Genomic DNA, 17,218 nt, shown 5'->3' with positions numbered 1-17,218 from the left:
TTTTTTTTTTTTTTTTTTTTTACATTTCAGGTGGAGGTACGGAGACAGAATGAATTCTGTTCCGCATCCACTACTTTATTTTGCCTTTGATTACATTTTATGCAATATATAGGTACAATAATTTGAATTTTGGAGTTTAACATAGCTTGGGGTGAGTTTGGGGCTTGGACATAAGTAGTATTAAGTTATAGTTAGTATTTTTATAGACTTGGATTTCAGACAATGACATGGATTGGTAACATTATTGACTTGTATGTTTTGTTTACATTTTTAAAATGAAATTATTTTACAATAAACATTAAAATTTTAGGCTAAGATTGTTTTATTTATTTCTTTTCAGGTACCCCCGCCAGAAGGACGGAAGCACCGAGTCGCTGGGAAGTCTCAGGAGTCATCACAGGTAAGATTTGTTGGATTTTTGCAGTGGTCTGTTGCGGCCGCTGGAAGTGGGCCACTTGCAACAAATATGTCCGGCCGGTGTTGCAGGTTATTTGTACTCGGTTTCAGCATCCCTCGCCGCGGTCGTTTAGTTTAGTGAAGGTAAGTTGTATCGTCAGTGGCATGAATATAATCCCACGCAGCTGTCATTGCGTTTTTGTAGAGCTGCTGGCATTATGATGGTGGAGTTCGTCTCGTGAAGTCGTCAGTGAGGATTGTAGCTCGGTCTATCACCGAGAGAAGCCATATGCGCCGCATCTTGTGGCCGTATCGCCAGGAGTGGCAGCTTGGGGCCGCCGGTTCGAGGTTTGTTGCAGAGGGCCGCCGCAACGAAATAGGCATGGAAATGGATGCAAAAATAGTATTTGGTAAGTATTATATATGTTATTTGTTTTTTATGATTGCATTAATTTTTTTTTGTAGTTTCAGGTACATTGAGTGGGATTTAATTTAAGGTAAGTACTATATTGGTGTATATTTGTTTATATAGTAGCGTTTATTATTGTTTTTCAGGTACTTTAGGAGGAAACTAGTCTTGGGAGTATTTATTGCTTTTATAATTGCGTTGATTTTTTGATTTTCAGGTACGTTTTGTGAGGGCTAAGTTGGAGGCCCTTGTTATTGTGTTATTGCAGCTGGAATGCCGCAATTTTGGAGTCAACAAGTTTGCAATTAGATAAGTATTACATTTTAAATATAAATTTCCCAGTAATAGCTTGTGTTCCTTTGTTTCAATAGTTGGAATCTTTGAAGCTGGAGCTGCGTGCTTGTCATCAGCAGGATGGAGCTGTCCACTAGCATCTGCTACTTTGTCTGTCCGGTTTGTTATTATTTATGTGTCCTTGATTAATTTATGTATTGCATTCTTATTTGTTTTCCTTTCATTACAGGTTAGGAAGGAATTCTTTGAAGATACACCCTGAGGAAAATTATGCAATTTGGGGACAGATTTTGAAGCTTTTAAATGTGGTGTCAGCTCCGCGCTAGTGATCCTAATTAGTGCAATGGCATCAGGAGGTGGAGACGGCGTCTTAGGATTATTAATTTTTAGTGTTTATAGTCGCGAAAAGTGGCGATTTCATTATGTTTTTGCGAAGCCCGCCTCCTCTTGTCGGTTGCGTTAGATGTGGATCAGCAGTTGGCTGTGGTCAAGTAGGTAAGTGCATTTGATTGTTGTTTAATTTGTTAATGATTAATTGTTTTTTATTTTTAGGTTTTAGCGTCAGTTCTTGTAGGCGCTCGTCAGTCTGAGTTTTGAGAGAGTTTGGAGGCAGACAGAAGTGCGCTTTTTCATCAGATAAAGATGTCGTTTTAATAGATATAAGTATTTGTAATTTAATTGGATGTATCCATGTCAAGATTGTTGTCTCTTCCTTGAGTAATTAATGCCAATAAAATGTCGATTTTCTTTTCTAAATTGTCGACTCTATTTGCTAAGTTTCTTGTGGGATCGTCCGATAATCCTTTTTGTAGGAAATGATTGGAGTTTCTTGGCGATGGTGTGGCTACATCAATAACTCTTGGTTTAAAACTAGCTCTGGCAGCTCTGCTGGTGGTCGGAGGGCTGTCATTGCTAGCTTGGCTGGGGTTTGAGTTACCTTTTTCAGGTTCCTGGTCATTTTCTTCACTCCTTTGTTTTCGGAGCATGTCCTGGTAATTTTCCAGATGCCTTTGCGCTGGATTGCTTGTCTTGGATACCAGTCTTGGCTTTGCATTGTTTCTTGAAGTTTTCCTACCCTTTTTGGGTATATTGTTTGAGTTTCGGCGCCATTTATTCAGACGCATCTGAATGGCAGTGTCATGCGAGGAAAATCGTGGCCTTCTGTCGTTAATATTTTGTCGGAAAGGATTTGACATTGACTTTCTGGCTGCCTCCTGGCGAGCTTCAGCGATTGATCTGTTCAGGATCGCTGAGCTGTGTGGCAGCCGTGGGGTATTATTGCGTGGAGGAGGGCCTTGACGTCTATAGAAGTTGTTAGTTGCGTCTTTAATTGTGCGTATTTTGTTTGTGTCAATGTTGTTGGCCGCAAGCTTTTGTTTTTCTGCCTTGTAAACGGGGCATCCCTTGTATGCACTAATGTGCTCTCCAGAGCAGTTGACGCAGGTAGCAGGGGTGGTTCTTGGCTTGGTGCAACAGGATGACAGGTGGTCGCCAGCGCATTTCATGCATTTTGGTGGTCTCATGCACGAGTTTTTGGCATGCCTGTAGCCCTGGCATCTGTAGCATTGGACCGGCTCCCGTGTCCTGTTTTTCCTTTCAATATCCACTCTTTGCCCACCGATTTGTTTGAGTGAGATGATTTTGTCATGACTGCCGTCCTTGGCCGTGACGATCTCCACTTCAAACATGCGCATGGGGCCACCTGTAGCCGGGTTCGTCATATTTCTGACGAAGCGCGCTGAGAATCCGAGCGTCAGCAACTCCTTGACAATCCACGAGCATGGAGTGGAGTGGTGGAGATGTCTGATTACTACTCGGAAGCCCCTCTCGGACTTTGGCTGGTTAGTGAATAGAGGAAAGCCGTTTGCTATAAGGACATCTTTGATTTTGTGGTAGGCGATCATGTCCTTAGCCTGGATCCTGACCCCGTTCCCTTCAGTTGCCCTGGTGGTGTAACTGGAGACTCCTGCTGTATAGTTTAGCTTTTCCAGGAGCGGGACAATTTCTTTGACGTCGTCAACGAGTATGGGTGGCGCTCTGCAGCTTAGTGGCACAAGTTTCCAAGGTGGCAGCTCAGCATCTGTATTTTGAGGGGGTGTCGTCGTTGCGCTGCGTGCAGGAGCATTGGTGCGGCAGGGTAACGGCTGGTGTGAGAGTCGATTCCTGGTTTTGGATTCCTCATATACAGATTTGGCTGCCTTGCTTTGGAAAACGGGTGTGGTGAGAGGTGGGAAAATGCTGGGAGATTTGAAATTGGTGGTCACGCATAATCGTTTATTTGGCGTCTTGAAACTGGAGCAGTCCAGATCGTCGTTAGTTCTCTTGGCCGGGGTTTTCGTAATTGGAGCCGGAACTGAGGGTGCCACAAAAATTGGACCTGTTCCAGCAACCACTTCCGAGAAACTCATGGGCTGCTCGTCTGGGCTCTTGGACGGTGAGTTAAATAAGTCCCGCTTGGCAGCAGGCCGGCTAAAGTTGGGAGTTGTTGTTAAATTCCCCACAGTGGGCATGGGTCTGTTGTTGGATTTTAATTTTAAATCACCCTGAGCATCAGGGCCTAAAGAAGCACTCATATAATGAGGGGAAGTGCTTCTTTTCCCAGTATTTACAGAGCGAATGGTGGGTTTCTTGCTTAGGCTGAGTTTAGAAATGTCTGGCTTAGGGTTAAAAATAGACCAAAAAGCGTTGACGGTTGTACTAGGCCTTTCCTCCTGCTTGCTTTCGTTAATTTGTATAAGTGGGGAATCGATTTCCCCACTGTCAATATCATTGGCTTTTTTGAGATAAGAGTCAAGATTGGCAAGCGCGGGAGTTTTGGTGGCTTTATTTATTTGTGTGTGTGTGTGAGTAGGAGGGGAAAAAGCATTAAGTCCAATTTTGGTGGACGAGCTGAGATTTTTCTCTGCGTTGTCGATGTGTGGTAGAGAGGGGAAATTTCCCATAGCGTCGCTCGGTTTGGCGCCTCTTGATTCTGTGTCCGTATTAGTGGCTGCGGCTGCATTGGTGCAGGTCGCTGTGGTGGATAAAAACTGTCTTTGAGTAGCGTAGTTGTTTGAGTGTGCGCATGTATTTGTATGAGTCATTGTGGGAAGTGAATTTCGCTTTTGTATTTGTGAAGAGAATGGAGGAGAAGAAGGCGATTTCCCCTTCGAGATGCTGCTTTTGGCGCCAACATTGACTGCAGCAGTATTGGTGATCGAGAGGGGGTCTCTTTGGGCATTTTTGGCATTTATATTCTCTTTCATATTCAGAGAAAGGGAATTAAAGAAATTCATGGCTACCCAAGAAGAATTATTTGGGCTTTTCTTTTGATTTAAAGGCAATTTCTTCTGGTTAATATTGGTGTTATTAACCAGGGAATTGCCAGACCCGTGAGACATAGGCGAAATATTTACGTGAATAGGGGAAGATTGCTCGCTAGAGGAAATTGAAAGTACCTCGTCTTCAGAGAAAAGGTGGTCAGAACTGGACATGCTTGTTTTTTATTTTATTTGAAATATATATTATTTTATTAAAAATAAAAAATATTGCAATAGTTGTGGTGGTATAAATTTTTTACTTTGTAGGTGGAGGTACGGAGACAGAATGAATTCTGTTCCGCATCCACAATTTTATTTTGCCTTTGATTACAATAAATGCAATATGTAGGTACAATAATTTGAATTTTTGAGTTTAACATAGCTTGGGGTGAGTTTGGGGCTTGGACATAGTTTGTTAGTATTAATTTTTAAGTTAGTATTTTTTAGGCATGGATTTCAGACATTGACATGATTGGTAACATTATCAGCTTGCATGTTTTGCTTACATTTATAAAATGAAATTATTTTGCAAAAAACATTAAAATTTTAGACTAACATTGTTTTATTTATTTCTTTTCAGGTACCCCCATCAGAAGGACAGGAGCACCGCGTCGCAGAGAGCCTCAGGAGTCATCACAGGTAAGTTTTGTTGCATTTTGGCAGTGGTCTGTTGCGGCCGCTGGAAGTGGGCCACTTGCAACAATTTTGTCCGGCCGGCGATTGCAGGTTAGTTGTTCTTGGTATCGGCATCCATCGCTGCCGTCTTTAGGTGAGTATCAGTTGTATCGTCGGTGGCAGTTTTATGCAATTGTTTGAATATATTGCAGATAAAATTGCCGTTCGTCAGGAAGAGGAGTTGCAATGAGTTGCCCCACGCAGCCGTCATTGCATTTCTTGAGAGCCGCTGTCTATATGGTGGTGGAGTCGTCTCTTGGCGAAGAAGTCATCAGAGAGGATTGTGGCTCGGTCTGTCACCGAAGGAAGCCAGGTGCGCCGCGTCTTGTGGCCATAGCGTCAGGATTGGCAGCTTGGGGCCGCCGTTTTAAGATTTGTAGCAGAGAGCCGCCGCAACGGAATAGCCATGGAAATGGATGCAAAAATAGTATTTGGTAAGTATTATATATGCTATTTGTTAATTATGATTGCATTAATTTGTATTGTTTCAGGTACATTGAGTGGAATTAATTTAAGGTAAGTATTATATTGGTGTATATTTGTTTATATTGTTGCGTTTATTATTGTTTTTCAGGTACTTAAAAAGGAAGCTAGTCTGGGGTGAGTATTTTATTGCTTTTTTAATTGCGTTGATTTATTTGCTTTTCAGGTACGTTTTGTGAGGGCTAAATTGGAGGCCCTTGTTATTGTGTTGTTGCAGCTGGAATGCCACGATTTTGGAGTCATCAAGTTGTCAATTAGATAAGTATTATATTATAATTATATTTTTCCCAGTAATAGCTTGTGTTCCCTTGTTTCAATAGTTGTGGTCTTGGAAGCTGGAGCTGCGTGCTTGTCGTCAGCAGGATGAGGCCGTCCACTAGCATCTGCTACTTTGTCTGTCCGGTTTGTTATTATTTATGTGTCCTTGATAATTTTTGTATCGCATTCTTATTTAATTTCCTTTCATTACAGGTTAGCGGAAAATTCGTCGAAGATACAGAACTGAGGAGAAATATACAATTTAAGGACAGGATTTGCAGCATTTTGATGTGGCATCTGCGCCATGCAAATTATCCTTATTTATGCTTTGGCGTCAGGAGATGGAGACGGCATCCTAAAATTGTCAATTTTTTGTGTTTAAAATCGCGAAAGTTGGCGATTTAGTTTTGCTTTTGCGCTGCCTGTCTCCTGATTTACGTGCGCTTCATCGGCAGGATGAGCTCGTCAGGTTTGCATTTTTCTGTGTGTCCTTGATTAGTTTTGTATTATATTCTTATTAATTTTCCTTTCCTTTCAGGTTATCAGGAAATCATTGAAAAAACGGTGCTGGGGAAATTTTTACAATTTGGAGACGGATTTTAATTATTTTTAATATGATGTCAGCTCCGGGATAGTAATCCTTGTTAGTGCAGTGGCATCAGGAGGAGGAGACGGCGTTGTAAGATTGTCAATTTATTGTGTTTATAATCACGAAGGATGGCGATTTTGTTTTTTCTTTGCAGGGCTCGTCTTCTCTTTTTGGTTGCGTTGGATCACCAGTTGGCTGTGTTTGTTGAGGTAAGTGCTTTATTTGTTTGGCTTTGTTTATTTTCTTATTGGGTTATTGTTTTGTTTTCAGGTTTTGGCGTCTCTAGTGTAGGCGCTCGTCGATCTGAGGGAATTTAAGAGTAGCGGATGGATAGATTCTGCAGCTCCGCGCTAAGTGCCCTGAGCGAAGCGTAGGCAGCTTATATGGCCCGTCTATTGCAGTGCAGCACTGCAAGTAGATTGCATCGGTGATAAGAGATACTAATCGGGAAACGTGTGGCAAGAAAGTTCAGGTAAGTGACGTTGTGCATAAATTGCTGCAGCGAGTCGCCTTTTATTCATCATGTTTCTGCCACATTAATCCTTTTCATTTCGATCTACCGATTCATCTTTTATGTCCTGGTTGATTTTCTCCGCCTCGTTTCGTCAGGATCAGCTGGAATGCGTTGTCTTGGGCTTGTTTATCCAGGCGCGTTGAGGTGAGAGTATTGTTTATTATTTTTGTGCATCCACTAATTGAATTATTATTCCAGATAAATTAGGCTGCGTCGAGGAAGGTGATGACAGTGGAAGAATTTGTAAGCAGACAGACGTGCGCTTTTCCATCGGATAGATATATTATTTAAATAGAAATAAGTAGATGTAGATTTAGTTGGATGTGTCCATGTCCAGCTTATTGTTTATTCCTTGAGTGATTAAGGCCATTAAAATGTCAATTTTCTTTTCTAAGTTGTCGACTCTGTTTGCTAAGATAGTTGTGGGACCGTCCAAGAAGTCTTTTTGCGAGTTAGGATTGGAATTTCTTGGCGATTGCATGGCTTCATCAATAAATCTTGGTTTGAAGCTAGCTCTGGCAGCTCTGCTGGTGGTGGGAGGGCTGTCGTTGTTAACTTGCATGGGATTTGAAGTACCTTTTTCAGGTTCCTGGTAATTTTCTTCACTCCTTTGCTTTCGGAGCATGTCCTGGTAATTTTCCAGATGTCTTTGCGCTGGGTTGCTTGTCTTGGATACCAGTCTTGGCTTTGCGTTGTTTTTTGAAGTTGTCCTACCCTTTTTGGGTATCTTGTTTGTGTTTCGGCGCCATTTATTCAGCCGCATCTGAATGGCAGAGTCATGGGAGGAGAAACGTGGCCTTTTGTCGTTCATATTTTGTCGGAAAGGATTTAACATCGACTTTCTGGCTGCTTCCTGGCGGGCTTCAGCGATTGATCTGTTCAGGATTGCTGAGCTGTGTGGCAGCCGAGGGGTGTTATTGCGTGGAGGAGGGCCTTGACGTCTATAAAAGTTATTGGTTGCGTCTTTAATTGTACGTATTTTATTTGTGTCAATGTTGTTTGCCGCAAGCTTTTGTTTTTCGGCCTTGTAAACGGGGCATCCTTTGTATGCACTAATATGCTCTCCAGAGCAGTTGACGCAGGTAGCAGGGGTGGTTCTTGGCTTGGTGCAGCAGGATGACAGGTGGTCGCCAGCGCATTTCATGCATCTTGGTGGCCTCATGCATGAGTTCTTGGCATGCCTGAAGCCCTGGCATCTGTAGCACTGGACCGGCTCCCGTGTCCTGTTTTTCCTTTCAATATCCACTCTTTGCCCACCGATTTGTTTGAGTGAGATAATTTTGTCATGACTGTTTTTTACTTTGTAGGTGGAGGTACGGAGACAGAATGAATTCTGTTCCGCATCCACAATTTATTTTGCCTTTGATTACATTTATGCAATATGTAGGTACAATTATTTGAATTTAGAGTTTAACATTGCATGGGGTGAGTTTGGGGCTTGGACATAGTTAGTATTAATGTAGTATTTTGTTAGTTTAAATTTCAACAGTAACATGGACTGGTAACATTTTAAAATTTGCATGGTTTGTTTACATTTAACAATTGGATCTTTTTACAATAGATTTTGCAATTTTGACTATCATTGTTGTTTAATTTATTTATTTTCAGGTACCCCTGCCAGAAGGACAGGAGCGCCGAGTCGTTGGAATCGTCAGGAGTCATCACGGGCAGGCGCCTGTAGTGTGTTGGCTGTGATTTGTTGTGGCCGCTGGAGGAGCGCCGCTTGCAACGAGCTCGTCCCGGTCGGTGTTGCAAGCAGTTGCATAAGTTTTGAAGAAGCTAGAATCCCGCGCAGCCGTCATTGGGATGTAATGGAGCTGCTGTCAACATGGTGGTGGAAACGAAGGTTGCACGGTGCGCCGCGTCCTGTGGCCATTGCGTCGGGACTGGCAGCTAGGAGCTTCCAGATCAGGAAAAGTTGCCGAGGACCGCCGCATCGGAAGAGGTCGTGGTGTTTCAGGATGTTCCGGGTCAAGGATTGTTGTCGGGGACCGTAGCAGCGATTTGGGCCATGGAAATGAATGTAAAGATAAATTTTAGGTAAGTATTACATTTGTTAATTGTTTTTGTGGTTTCATTGGTTTTCTTTTGTATTTTTCAGGGGCCCAGGCTGAACGATATTTGGAGGTAAGTATTATGTTTGTATTTGTTTGTTTATATAGTTGTATTAATTATTGTTATTCAGGTGTGTTTTTTTTTTTTTTTTAGGTAGGCTGTTCTGAAGGTGGGTATTATGTTTGTTTTTAAATTGTATTAAATTTTTGTTTTTGTTTTGTATTCAGGTGCGTTTGTAGCAGCTAATTTAGAGGCCGTCGTAGCTGTGATGCCGTGGTTTTTGGGTTCTTCAAGCTTGCGATTAATATGGAGGTGAGTATTAAATTTGTTGTTATAATTGCATTAATAAGTTTGTAATTATAATTGCATTAATATTTGTTTTTGTTTTCAGGTACATTTGTTGCAGCTTTTATTGAGGCCGTCGCAGCTGAGATCCCGTGGTTTTGAGTTCTTCACGTTTGAGATTAATCTGGAGGTAAGTATTGTGTTTGTAATTATAATTGCTTTAATATTTGTTTAAGTTTTCAGGTACGTTTGTAGCAGCTGATATTAAAGCCGTCGCAGCTGGTATGCCAAGGTTTGCAATTAATCTAGAGGTAAGTATTGTGTTTGTTATTTTAATTTCATTAATATTTGTTTTTGTTTTCAGGTACCAGTTTGCGATTAGTCTGGAGGTAAGTATTAAGTTTGTAGTTATAATTGCATTAATATTTGTTTTAGTTTTCAGGTACGTTTGTAGCAGCTAATATTAAGGCCATCGCTGCTGGAATGCAATGGTTTTGGATTCTACAAGTTTGCGATTAATCTGGAGGTAAGTATTATGTTTGTTTTTATAATTTCATTAATATTGGTTTATGTTTTGTAGTAGTTTGTAGTTATAATTGCATTAATATTTGTTTTAGTTTTCAGGTACGTTTGTAGCAGCTAATATTAAGGCCATCGCTGCTGGAATGCAATGGTTTTGGATTCTACAAGTTTGCGATTAATCTGGAGGTAAGTATTATGTTTGTTTTTATAATTTCATTAATATTGGTTTATGTTTTCAGGTGCGTTGGTTGCAGCTAATGTTATTTCCGTCGATTATAGTTTGTAGCTTGTATCTTAATAAATTAGGGATTAATTGTAAATATTAGACCACTTGCGATTAATCTAGAGGTAAGTATTGTGTTTGTTATTTTAATTTCATTAATATTTGTTTTTGTTTTCAGGTACCAGTTTGCGATTAGTCTGGAGGTAAGTATTAAGTTTGTAGTTATAATTGCATTAATATTTGTTTTAGTTTTCAGGTACGTTTGTAGCAGCTAATATTAAGGCCATCGCTGCTGGGATGCCGTGGCTTTGGATTCCACAAGTTTGCGATTAATCTGGAGGTAAGTATTATGTTTGTTGTTATAATTTCATTAATATTTGTTTATGTTTTCAGGTGCGTTGGGTGCAGCTAATGTTATATCAGTCGATTATAGTTTGTAGCTTGTATCTTAATAAATTATTAATTAATTGTAAATAAATGTATTTTGGTTTTAATTGCTTTTATTAATTTATGAAGACTGTTTATTTTGGTCAGTTTCGGGTTCGTAGTCTGGGATTACTATTTTGATTACAGAGGTGGGTTGTCCGAGCATTAATTCAAGAATTTCCTCTCTGGTCCTTAGTCCTTTTCTGAATAATTTGCTGTAATAATTTATTTCGAGTTCACACCATCTGTCTGGTGGTCCCTTCTCTAAAGCTTTTCTCCTATCGGCTTTTTCCTTTACCACTCTCATTTTCTCAGCTATGGATTGCCTTATTTCTAATTCTTGGTCAGCAATCAGGAGGAGTGTTGGAAGGGTCTGTCTGTATTTGGTTCTCATTTTGACGACTATTTCAGCTTCCTCGTTTTTTGTATAATCATGTATGGAGCTATAGGTGGGTTCCGCAGGTGGTTTTGGTTGGTGTTGTTGAAGAGGCAGGAAATATTTTGAGAATTGCTTGGCGTATCTGCTTCTGCTTGGTTCCAGTCTGGTAGGCTTGTAGGCATTGATTAGGAGGTCATTTATTAGAGGGTTTTCATGGTCAGTAAGGGAGTTGGCGTAGCGTTGGCTTGCTTTGTCAAAAATTTCCTCGAATGATTTAATGTTATAAATTGTCCTAATGGTTGCTTGTCTCGTATATCTGCTGGCGTTAATGATTCGTCTGATAAATTTGTTTTCCATTGTTTGAATTTTATTTGCTTGGGTGTCCGATACCAGAGAGCCCCATATTGCAATGGCGTAATGCCAGATTGGGGAGACAATTTGTTTCCAGAGGAGAACCTTTGCGTTTTTAGGTAGGTGGCTATTTTTTCCTACTAGCCATTCTAGTTTTTTGTAAGCAGCTATTGTTTTTCCTTTTAGCAGCGTTATGTGTGCCCCAAAGGTCAGTTTTCTATCTAGCATGAGCCCGAGATAGCGTTGCTTGTTTAATTTGGCGGCTCTTTGTCCATTAATTGTTGGAGGAGTGTATGTATTTGTTTCTTCTCTTTTTAGGGAGAAGAGAATGTGTCCAGTTTTTTTTGCATTAATTGCTATGTCCCATTTTTTTGACCATCTACAGAAAACATTAAGGTAATTTTGATTTAGGTTAATCGCAATATTGGTATATTTAGACCGGCTAAGAATTATGGTATCGTCTGCATATGTAGCTAAGATAGTATTTGTTTGGTTGTAATCGGGGAAGGATATGTGGCGCATATAGTCTTTTACGATTGGGTAGGGCATATCAGATGAGTATATTGAGTAGAGGACCGGGCCCAGTATGCTGCCCTGAGGAACTCCTGCTCTAATTTTACCTATCCTAGACGTCGTTTCACCGTCGATCCTGACAGAGAAGGTTCTATTAGATAAATAGTTTTCAAGTAGGTCAAATAGGTATCTGGGAATGAGTCTGGATAATTTATATAGTAGGCCGTCGTGCCAGACTCTGTCAAAGGCTTCCGTAATGTCAAGGAAAGTGGCAGAGCAGACATCTTTCTCTTCAAAGGCTTTTAGAATAAATTGAGTCACCCTGGCTAGCTGATGTTCCGTTCCGTGGTCCTTTCTGAATCCGAATTGGTGGGATGGGATTGCTTTGGCAAAGTAATCAATGTCGTACAGTCGTTTCAGTAGTATTCTTTCGAGTAGTTTAGAAAGGCCAGAGAGTAAGCTAATTGGTCGGTAGGAATTTAGAGCAAAAGGTGATTTCCCTGGTTTGGGAATCATTGAGATGCTTGCGTGCTTCCATTTGTTTGGGAAATGTCCAATTTTCAGGATGTTGTTATAAATAAGTATTAGGTATAATCTGGCTTTGGTGGGTAGGTTTTTTAAGGTTTTGTTGTTAAGATTGTCAGTTCCTGGGGCTTTTTTTAATTCCAGTGAGTTTATCAGCTCATTTAGTTCGGCCAGCGTGACTGGCTTGAAGGTGCTGTTACCAGATTCGCCGTTCGTATCTAAAGATCTGAATTTTTCTAATTCACTTCTGACGAAATCCCTGTCTTTGGCGTCGTTATTTTGATTTGGCTTGAAGCGGGACTCAAGGTGGGCTGCAAAAGCTTCAGCTTTTTCATCTAAGGTCCTGGTCCAGGGGTAGTCAGTTCTTAGGCGGTTGTCTTCATTGTCCTTTTTAATCGGCCAGCAGGGTCGGGGTTGCTTTTTGATTGTGTTTGTAGTTTTCCATAGTTTTTGCATTCTATATCGGTCGGTGGTATCAATGTCCTGAAGGTTGCGGTTGAGGAGTTTAAGTTTGAGCTTTCTGATTTCTTTAGACAGTCTATTTTGCACGTTTTTAAACCATCTTCGGGCTTCGTCAGTTCCTACTGCCCTAAAGATTCTATTTAGCTCCTTTTTCTCCTCTAGTAACCTTTTAGTAGCATCATCTAGTCTTAGCTTTGTGGGTCTTCTTGATGAGTTGTAGTTGCGCAATAATTGGGGGCGATTTGATGGGGTGGCTTCATTGGCTGCTGATTTTATATTGTTGATAAGAATGTCTATGCAATCGTCAATGTCCTGTCCTGTGCGTATTTCCGTATTTAGTAATATTTTGTTTTCTAGATTTTTCTTGAATTTCGTGAGATTTGTTCTTTTTTGTATAATTGCATTGTTTGTTGTGTTATTGAGTTGCCAGTCGGTGTCGTCGGGATATATGACTATTTGGATAGGGAGGTGGTCCGAGCTGAGTTCATCTGTAGAGTAGGTTTTTAGACTTTGAGTGTGGAAGCCCTTGCAGATTGCAAAGTCCAATGCAGAGGGCTGTTTTTTCTTGTCAAAAGGAAAGTGTGTGGCTTGGCCGGTGGCCACTATGTCAAGGTCTTTTCTTGCAAGGATTGACTGAGACAGGGATCTTCCCTTAGCGCAAGATAAAAAGTTACCCCAGAGTCTGTGTTTGCAGTTCCAATCGCCGCCAAGTATAAATTTAGTTTTTCCGTCGAGGAGCATGTCAAAGTGGTTAAAAAGCTTTGAGAATTGCTCAGTGGTCCATTTAAATACAGGTGGGCAGTATATTGGGGCAACAATTGTCATGTTTGCGCGTATGCGACTTGAAGGTATAAGTGCTATGGGTGCGCTTTGCAAGAAATCAGTCTCTATTGGATTAAGGCAGGTGTGTCGAACGTTTTGATTGATGATGGTAGCCGTGCCGCCTTTTCTGTGTGAAGTAGGGTTTTGTGCTAGGTATGTGTGGAAACCTTTGAAGTTTAGTGCGTTGGAATTTCGCTCTAACCTGGTTTCTGTTACTAGCATAATTTGGATACCTTCTTTTTTAATGTAGGCCTCCAGTTCATTTGTTTTATTAGTAATTCCGCATGCGTTCCAATATCCTATTTTAAGGGTATTGAAAGATTGTCCGTTGTTTAGATTTATAGTCATAGTGAGAGTTTAATTTGCGTTAAGGATTTGAAGATTCAGGAGGTCATGAGGTGTGCTAAGGTAGGCTCTTTGTTAGATTCGAGGCACTTGAATAAAAGTTCCATTAGGCTGTCAATTTTCTTTTCAATATTTTCCACTCGTAGTGTAAGACTTTTACTGTGGTGGTCAGAGGGACTTTTTTGCGGATTAGAGTGAGTGTCCATAGGCGTGGGGATGTTGTCTTCTATAATCCTTGGCTTAAGGAATGCTCTGGCAGCTCTGCTGGTGGTCGGCGGGCTGCCATCGTCTACTCTCCTTATGTTTGTTGTCTTTTCTTCGGGCTCATGGTCCTTGCGTTCACGTCTTGCTTTGCGGAGCTTGTCCTGGAAGCGTTCCAGGTGCCTTTGTGCCGGGTTGCTCGTCATGTTAGGTCGTCGTGAATTTGGCTTATCTTTGGGATTGATCGTGCCTTTATTGGAGACATTGTCCGGATTGCGGCGCCATTTACTCAGTCGCTTCTGGATGGCCAAGTTGTGGGAAGATAGGCGAGGCTGGATTTGCCTTTCATCGTTTCTGTTTTGCCGGAAAGGGTTCTTCCAAAATGCTCTTGTTGTGTTTTGACGGGATTCAGCTGTTGTCCTATTGAATAATGATGAGCTGAAAGGCAGCCGGGGGGTGTTGTTGCGAGAGGGAGGGTACTGTCGACCATAGTTGTTTGTGTTAGCATCCTTGATTGTCCGTATTTTGTTGATGTTGATGTTGTTAACTGCCAGTTTTCGTTTTTCAGCCTTATAAGCAGGGCATCCCTTATACGCACTTATATGCTCTCCAGAGCAGTTAGCGCAAGTGGCGGGTGTGGATTTTGGTTTGGTGCAATAGGATGACAGGTGATCGCCAGCGCATTTCATGCATCTAGGTGGCCTCATGCATGAGTTTTTGGCATGCCTGTAGCCCTGGCATCTGTAGCACTGGACCGGCTCCCGTGTCCTGTTTTTTCTTTCAATGTCTACCCTTTGCCCACCAATTTGTTTAAGTGAGATAATTTTGTCATGACTGCCGTCCTTGGCCATGACGATCTCCACTTCAAACATGCGCATGGGGCCACCTGTAGCCGGATTCGTCATATTACTGACGAAGCGCGCAGAGAAACCGAGCTTCAGCAACTCCTGAACAATCCACGAGCATGGAGTGGAGTGGTGGAGATGTCTGATTACTACTCGGAAACCTCTCTCGGACTTTGGCTGGTTGGTGGATAGAGGGAAGCCGTTGGCTGTAAGGACATCTTTGATTTTTTGGTAGGCGGTCATGTCCTTGGCCTGGATCCTGACCCCGTTCCCTTCAATTGCCTTAGTGGTGTAGCTGGAGACTCCTGCTGTATAATTTAACTTTTCTAGTAGCGGGACAATTTCTTTGATATCGTTGACGATTATGGGAGGTGCTCTGCGGCTTTTAGGCACAAGTTTCCAAGGTGGCAGCTCTGCATCTGTGTTTTGAGGGGGAGGCGTCGTTTCGCTGCGAGCAGGATCATTGATGCTGCATTTTTTTACATTTCAGGTGGAGGTACGGAGACAGAATGAATTCTGTTCCGCATCCACTACTTTATTTTGCCTTTGATTACATTTTATGCAATATATAGGTACAATAATTTGAATTTTGAGTTTAACATAGCTTGGGGTGAGTTTGGGGCTTGGACATAGTTAGTATAAATTATAGTTAGTATTTTTGTAGACTTGGATTTCAGACAATGACATGGATTGGTAACATTATTGACTTGCATGTTTAGTTTACATTTTTAAAATGAAATTAATTTACAATAAACATTAACATTTTAGGCTAACATTGCTTTATTTATTTCTTTTCAGGTACCTCCGCCAGAAGGACGGAAGCACCGAGTCGCTGGGAAGTCTCGGGAGTCATCACAGGTAAGTTTTGTTGTAAGTTGGCTGTGGTCAGTTGCGGCCGCTGGAAGCGAGTCACTTGCAACATGTTGCAGGTGATTTGTTCTCATCTGCGGCATCCCACGCAGCCGTCGTTTGGTGAAGATCCGTTATATCGTCAATGGCAGTTTTATGTAATTGTTTAATGAGTTCGTTTGTATTGCAGATGCATATTGCCGGTCGTCAGGAAGAGGAGTTGCGAGTTGTCCAACGCAGCCGTCAATGCGTTTTAATTGAGCTGCTGGCATTATGGTCGTGGAGTTCGTCTCGTGGCAGAGAAGTCGTCTGTGGGGATTGTAGTTCGGACAATCACCGAAGGGAGCCAGGTGCATCGCGTCTTGTGGCCATAGCTTCAGGATTGGTTGCTTGGGGCCGCCGGTTCGAGATTTGTTGCAGAGAGCCGCCGCAACGAGATTGCCATGGAAATGGATGTAAAAATAGAATTTGGTAAGTATAATATTTGTTGGTTGTTATTTGATGATTGCATTAATTTTTGTTGTTTCAGGTACATTGAGTGGAAATTAATTTAAGGTAAGTATTATATTTGTGTATATTTGTTTATATAGTAGCGTTTGTTATTGTTTTTCAGGTACTTAAGGAGGAAACTAGTCTTGGGTGAGTATTTATTGATTTAATAATTGCGTTGATTTTTGCTTTTCAGGTACGTTTTGTGAGGGCTAAGTTGGAGGCCCAGGTGCGCCGCGTCTTGTGGCCGTATCGCCAGGAGTGGCAGCTTGGGCCGCCGGTTCGAGGTTTGTTGCAGAGGGCCGCCGCAACTAAATAGGCATGGAAATGGATGCAAGAATAGTATTTGGTAAGTATTATATATGCTATTTGTTAATTATGTTTGCATTAATTTTTGTTGTTTCAGGTGCATTGAGTGGAATTTAATTTAAGGTAAGTATTATTTTGGTGTATCTTTGTTTATATAGTAGCGTTTATTATTGTTTTTCAGGTACTTTAGGACGAAACTAGTCTTGGGAGTATTTATTGCTTTTATAATTGCGTTGATTTTTTGCTTTTCAGGTACGTTTTGTGAGGGCTAAGTTGGTGGCTCTTGTTATTGTGTTATTGCAGCTGGAATGCCGCAATTTTGGAGTCATCAAGTTTGCAATTAGATAAGTATTACATTTTAAATATAAATTTCCCAGTAATAGCTTGTGTTCCTTTGTTTCAATAGTTGATGTCTTTGAAGCTGGAGCTACGTGCTTGTCGTCAGCAGGATGGAGCTGTCCACTAGCATCTGCTACTTTGTCTGTCAGGTTTGTTATTATTTATGTGTCCTTGATTAATTTATGTATTGCATTCTTATTTGTTTTCCTTTCATTACAGGTTAGGAGAGAATTCTTTGAAGATACAGACTGAGGAAAATTATGCAATTTGGGGACTGATTTTGAAGCTTTATAAAATGTCGTTTTAATAGATATAAGTATTTGTAAATTTAATTGGATGTATCCATGTCAAGATTGTTGTC

At 41.2% G+C, this 17,218-nt stretch overlaps 7 long non-coding RNA genes across 10 annotated transcripts; all 7 read left to right on the top strand.

The window, feature by feature from the left end:
• Positions 1-1,220: 1,220 nt before the first annotated feature.
• Positions 1,221-2,013, top strand: LOC116802061. The gene is made up of 3 exons (XR_004362457.1): positions 1,221-1,258; positions 1,329-1,594; positions 1,652-2,013. It is a non-coding gene; the product is annotated as an uncharacterized LOC116802061 (long non-coding RNA).
• A 3,919-nt stretch (positions 2,014-5,932) lies between these two features.
• Positions 5,933-6,473, top strand: LOC116802066. The gene is made up of 3 exons (XR_004362459.1): positions 5,933-5,958; positions 6,028-6,283; positions 6,353-6,473. It is a non-coding gene; the product is annotated as an uncharacterized LOC116802066 (long non-coding RNA).
• A 6-nt stretch (positions 6,474-6,479) lies between these two features.
• On the top strand, positions 6,480-7,311 carry LOC116802064. The gene is made up of 4 exons (XR_004362458.1): positions 6,480-6,612; positions 6,674-6,875; positions 7,013-7,061; positions 7,116-7,311. It is a non-coding gene; the product is annotated as an uncharacterized LOC116802064 (long non-coding RNA).
• Positions 7,312-8,403: 1,092 nt separating this feature from the next.
• On the top strand, positions 8,404-9,288 carry LOC116802052. 3 transcript variants are annotated; one of them, XR_004362448.1, is made up of 5 exons: positions 8,404-8,440; positions 8,526-8,957; positions 9,019-9,044; positions 9,126-9,141; positions 9,200-9,288. It is a non-coding gene; the product is annotated as an uncharacterized LOC116802052 (long non-coding RNA). The 3 variants fall into 3 exon arrangements; XR_004362447.1 differs by lacking the exon at positions 8,404-8,440 and having other exon boundaries at positions 8,459-8,957; XR_004362449.1 differs by lacking the exons at positions 8,404-8,440; positions 9,126-9,141 and having other exon boundaries at positions 8,459-8,957; positions 9,200-9,287.
• A 69-nt stretch (positions 9,289-9,357) lies between these two features.
• On the top strand, positions 9,358-9,646 carry LOC116802058. Its single transcript, XR_004362456.1, has 3 exons — positions 9,358-9,447; positions 9,501-9,568; positions 9,622-9,646. It is a non-coding gene; the product is annotated as an uncharacterized LOC116802058 (long non-coding RNA).
• A 93-nt stretch (positions 9,647-9,739) lies between these two features.
• LOC116802056 lies at positions 9,740-10,496 on the top strand. 2 transcript variants are annotated; one of them, XR_004362455.1, is made up of 5 exons: positions 9,740-9,783; positions 10,019-10,127; positions 10,181-10,205; positions 10,259-10,342; positions 10,396-10,496. It is a non-coding gene; the product is annotated as an uncharacterized LOC116802056 (long non-coding RNA). The 2 variants fall into 2 exon arrangements; XR_004362454.1 differs by having other exon boundaries at positions 10,252-10,342.
• Positions 10,497-16,174: 5,678 nt separating this feature from the next.
• On the top strand, positions 16,175-16,554 carry LOC116802069. The gene is made up of 3 exons (XR_004362461.1): positions 16,175-16,191; positions 16,250-16,275; positions 16,334-16,554. It is a non-coding gene; the product is annotated as an uncharacterized LOC116802069 (long non-coding RNA).
• The last annotated feature ends 664 nt before the right edge of the window (positions 16,555-17,218 follow it).

The sequence above is a fragment of the Drosophila sechellia genome, chromosome 2L, assembly GCF_004382195.2.
Source record: "Drosophila sechellia strain sech25 chromosome 2L, ASM438219v1, whole genome shotgun sequence".
Lineage (NCBI taxonomy): Eukaryota > Metazoa > Arthropoda > Insecta > Diptera > Drosophilidae > Drosophila > Drosophila sechellia.
The sequence above is the reverse complement of the archived record's forward strand: the minus strand, read 5'-3'. Positions and strand labels throughout refer to the sequence as shown.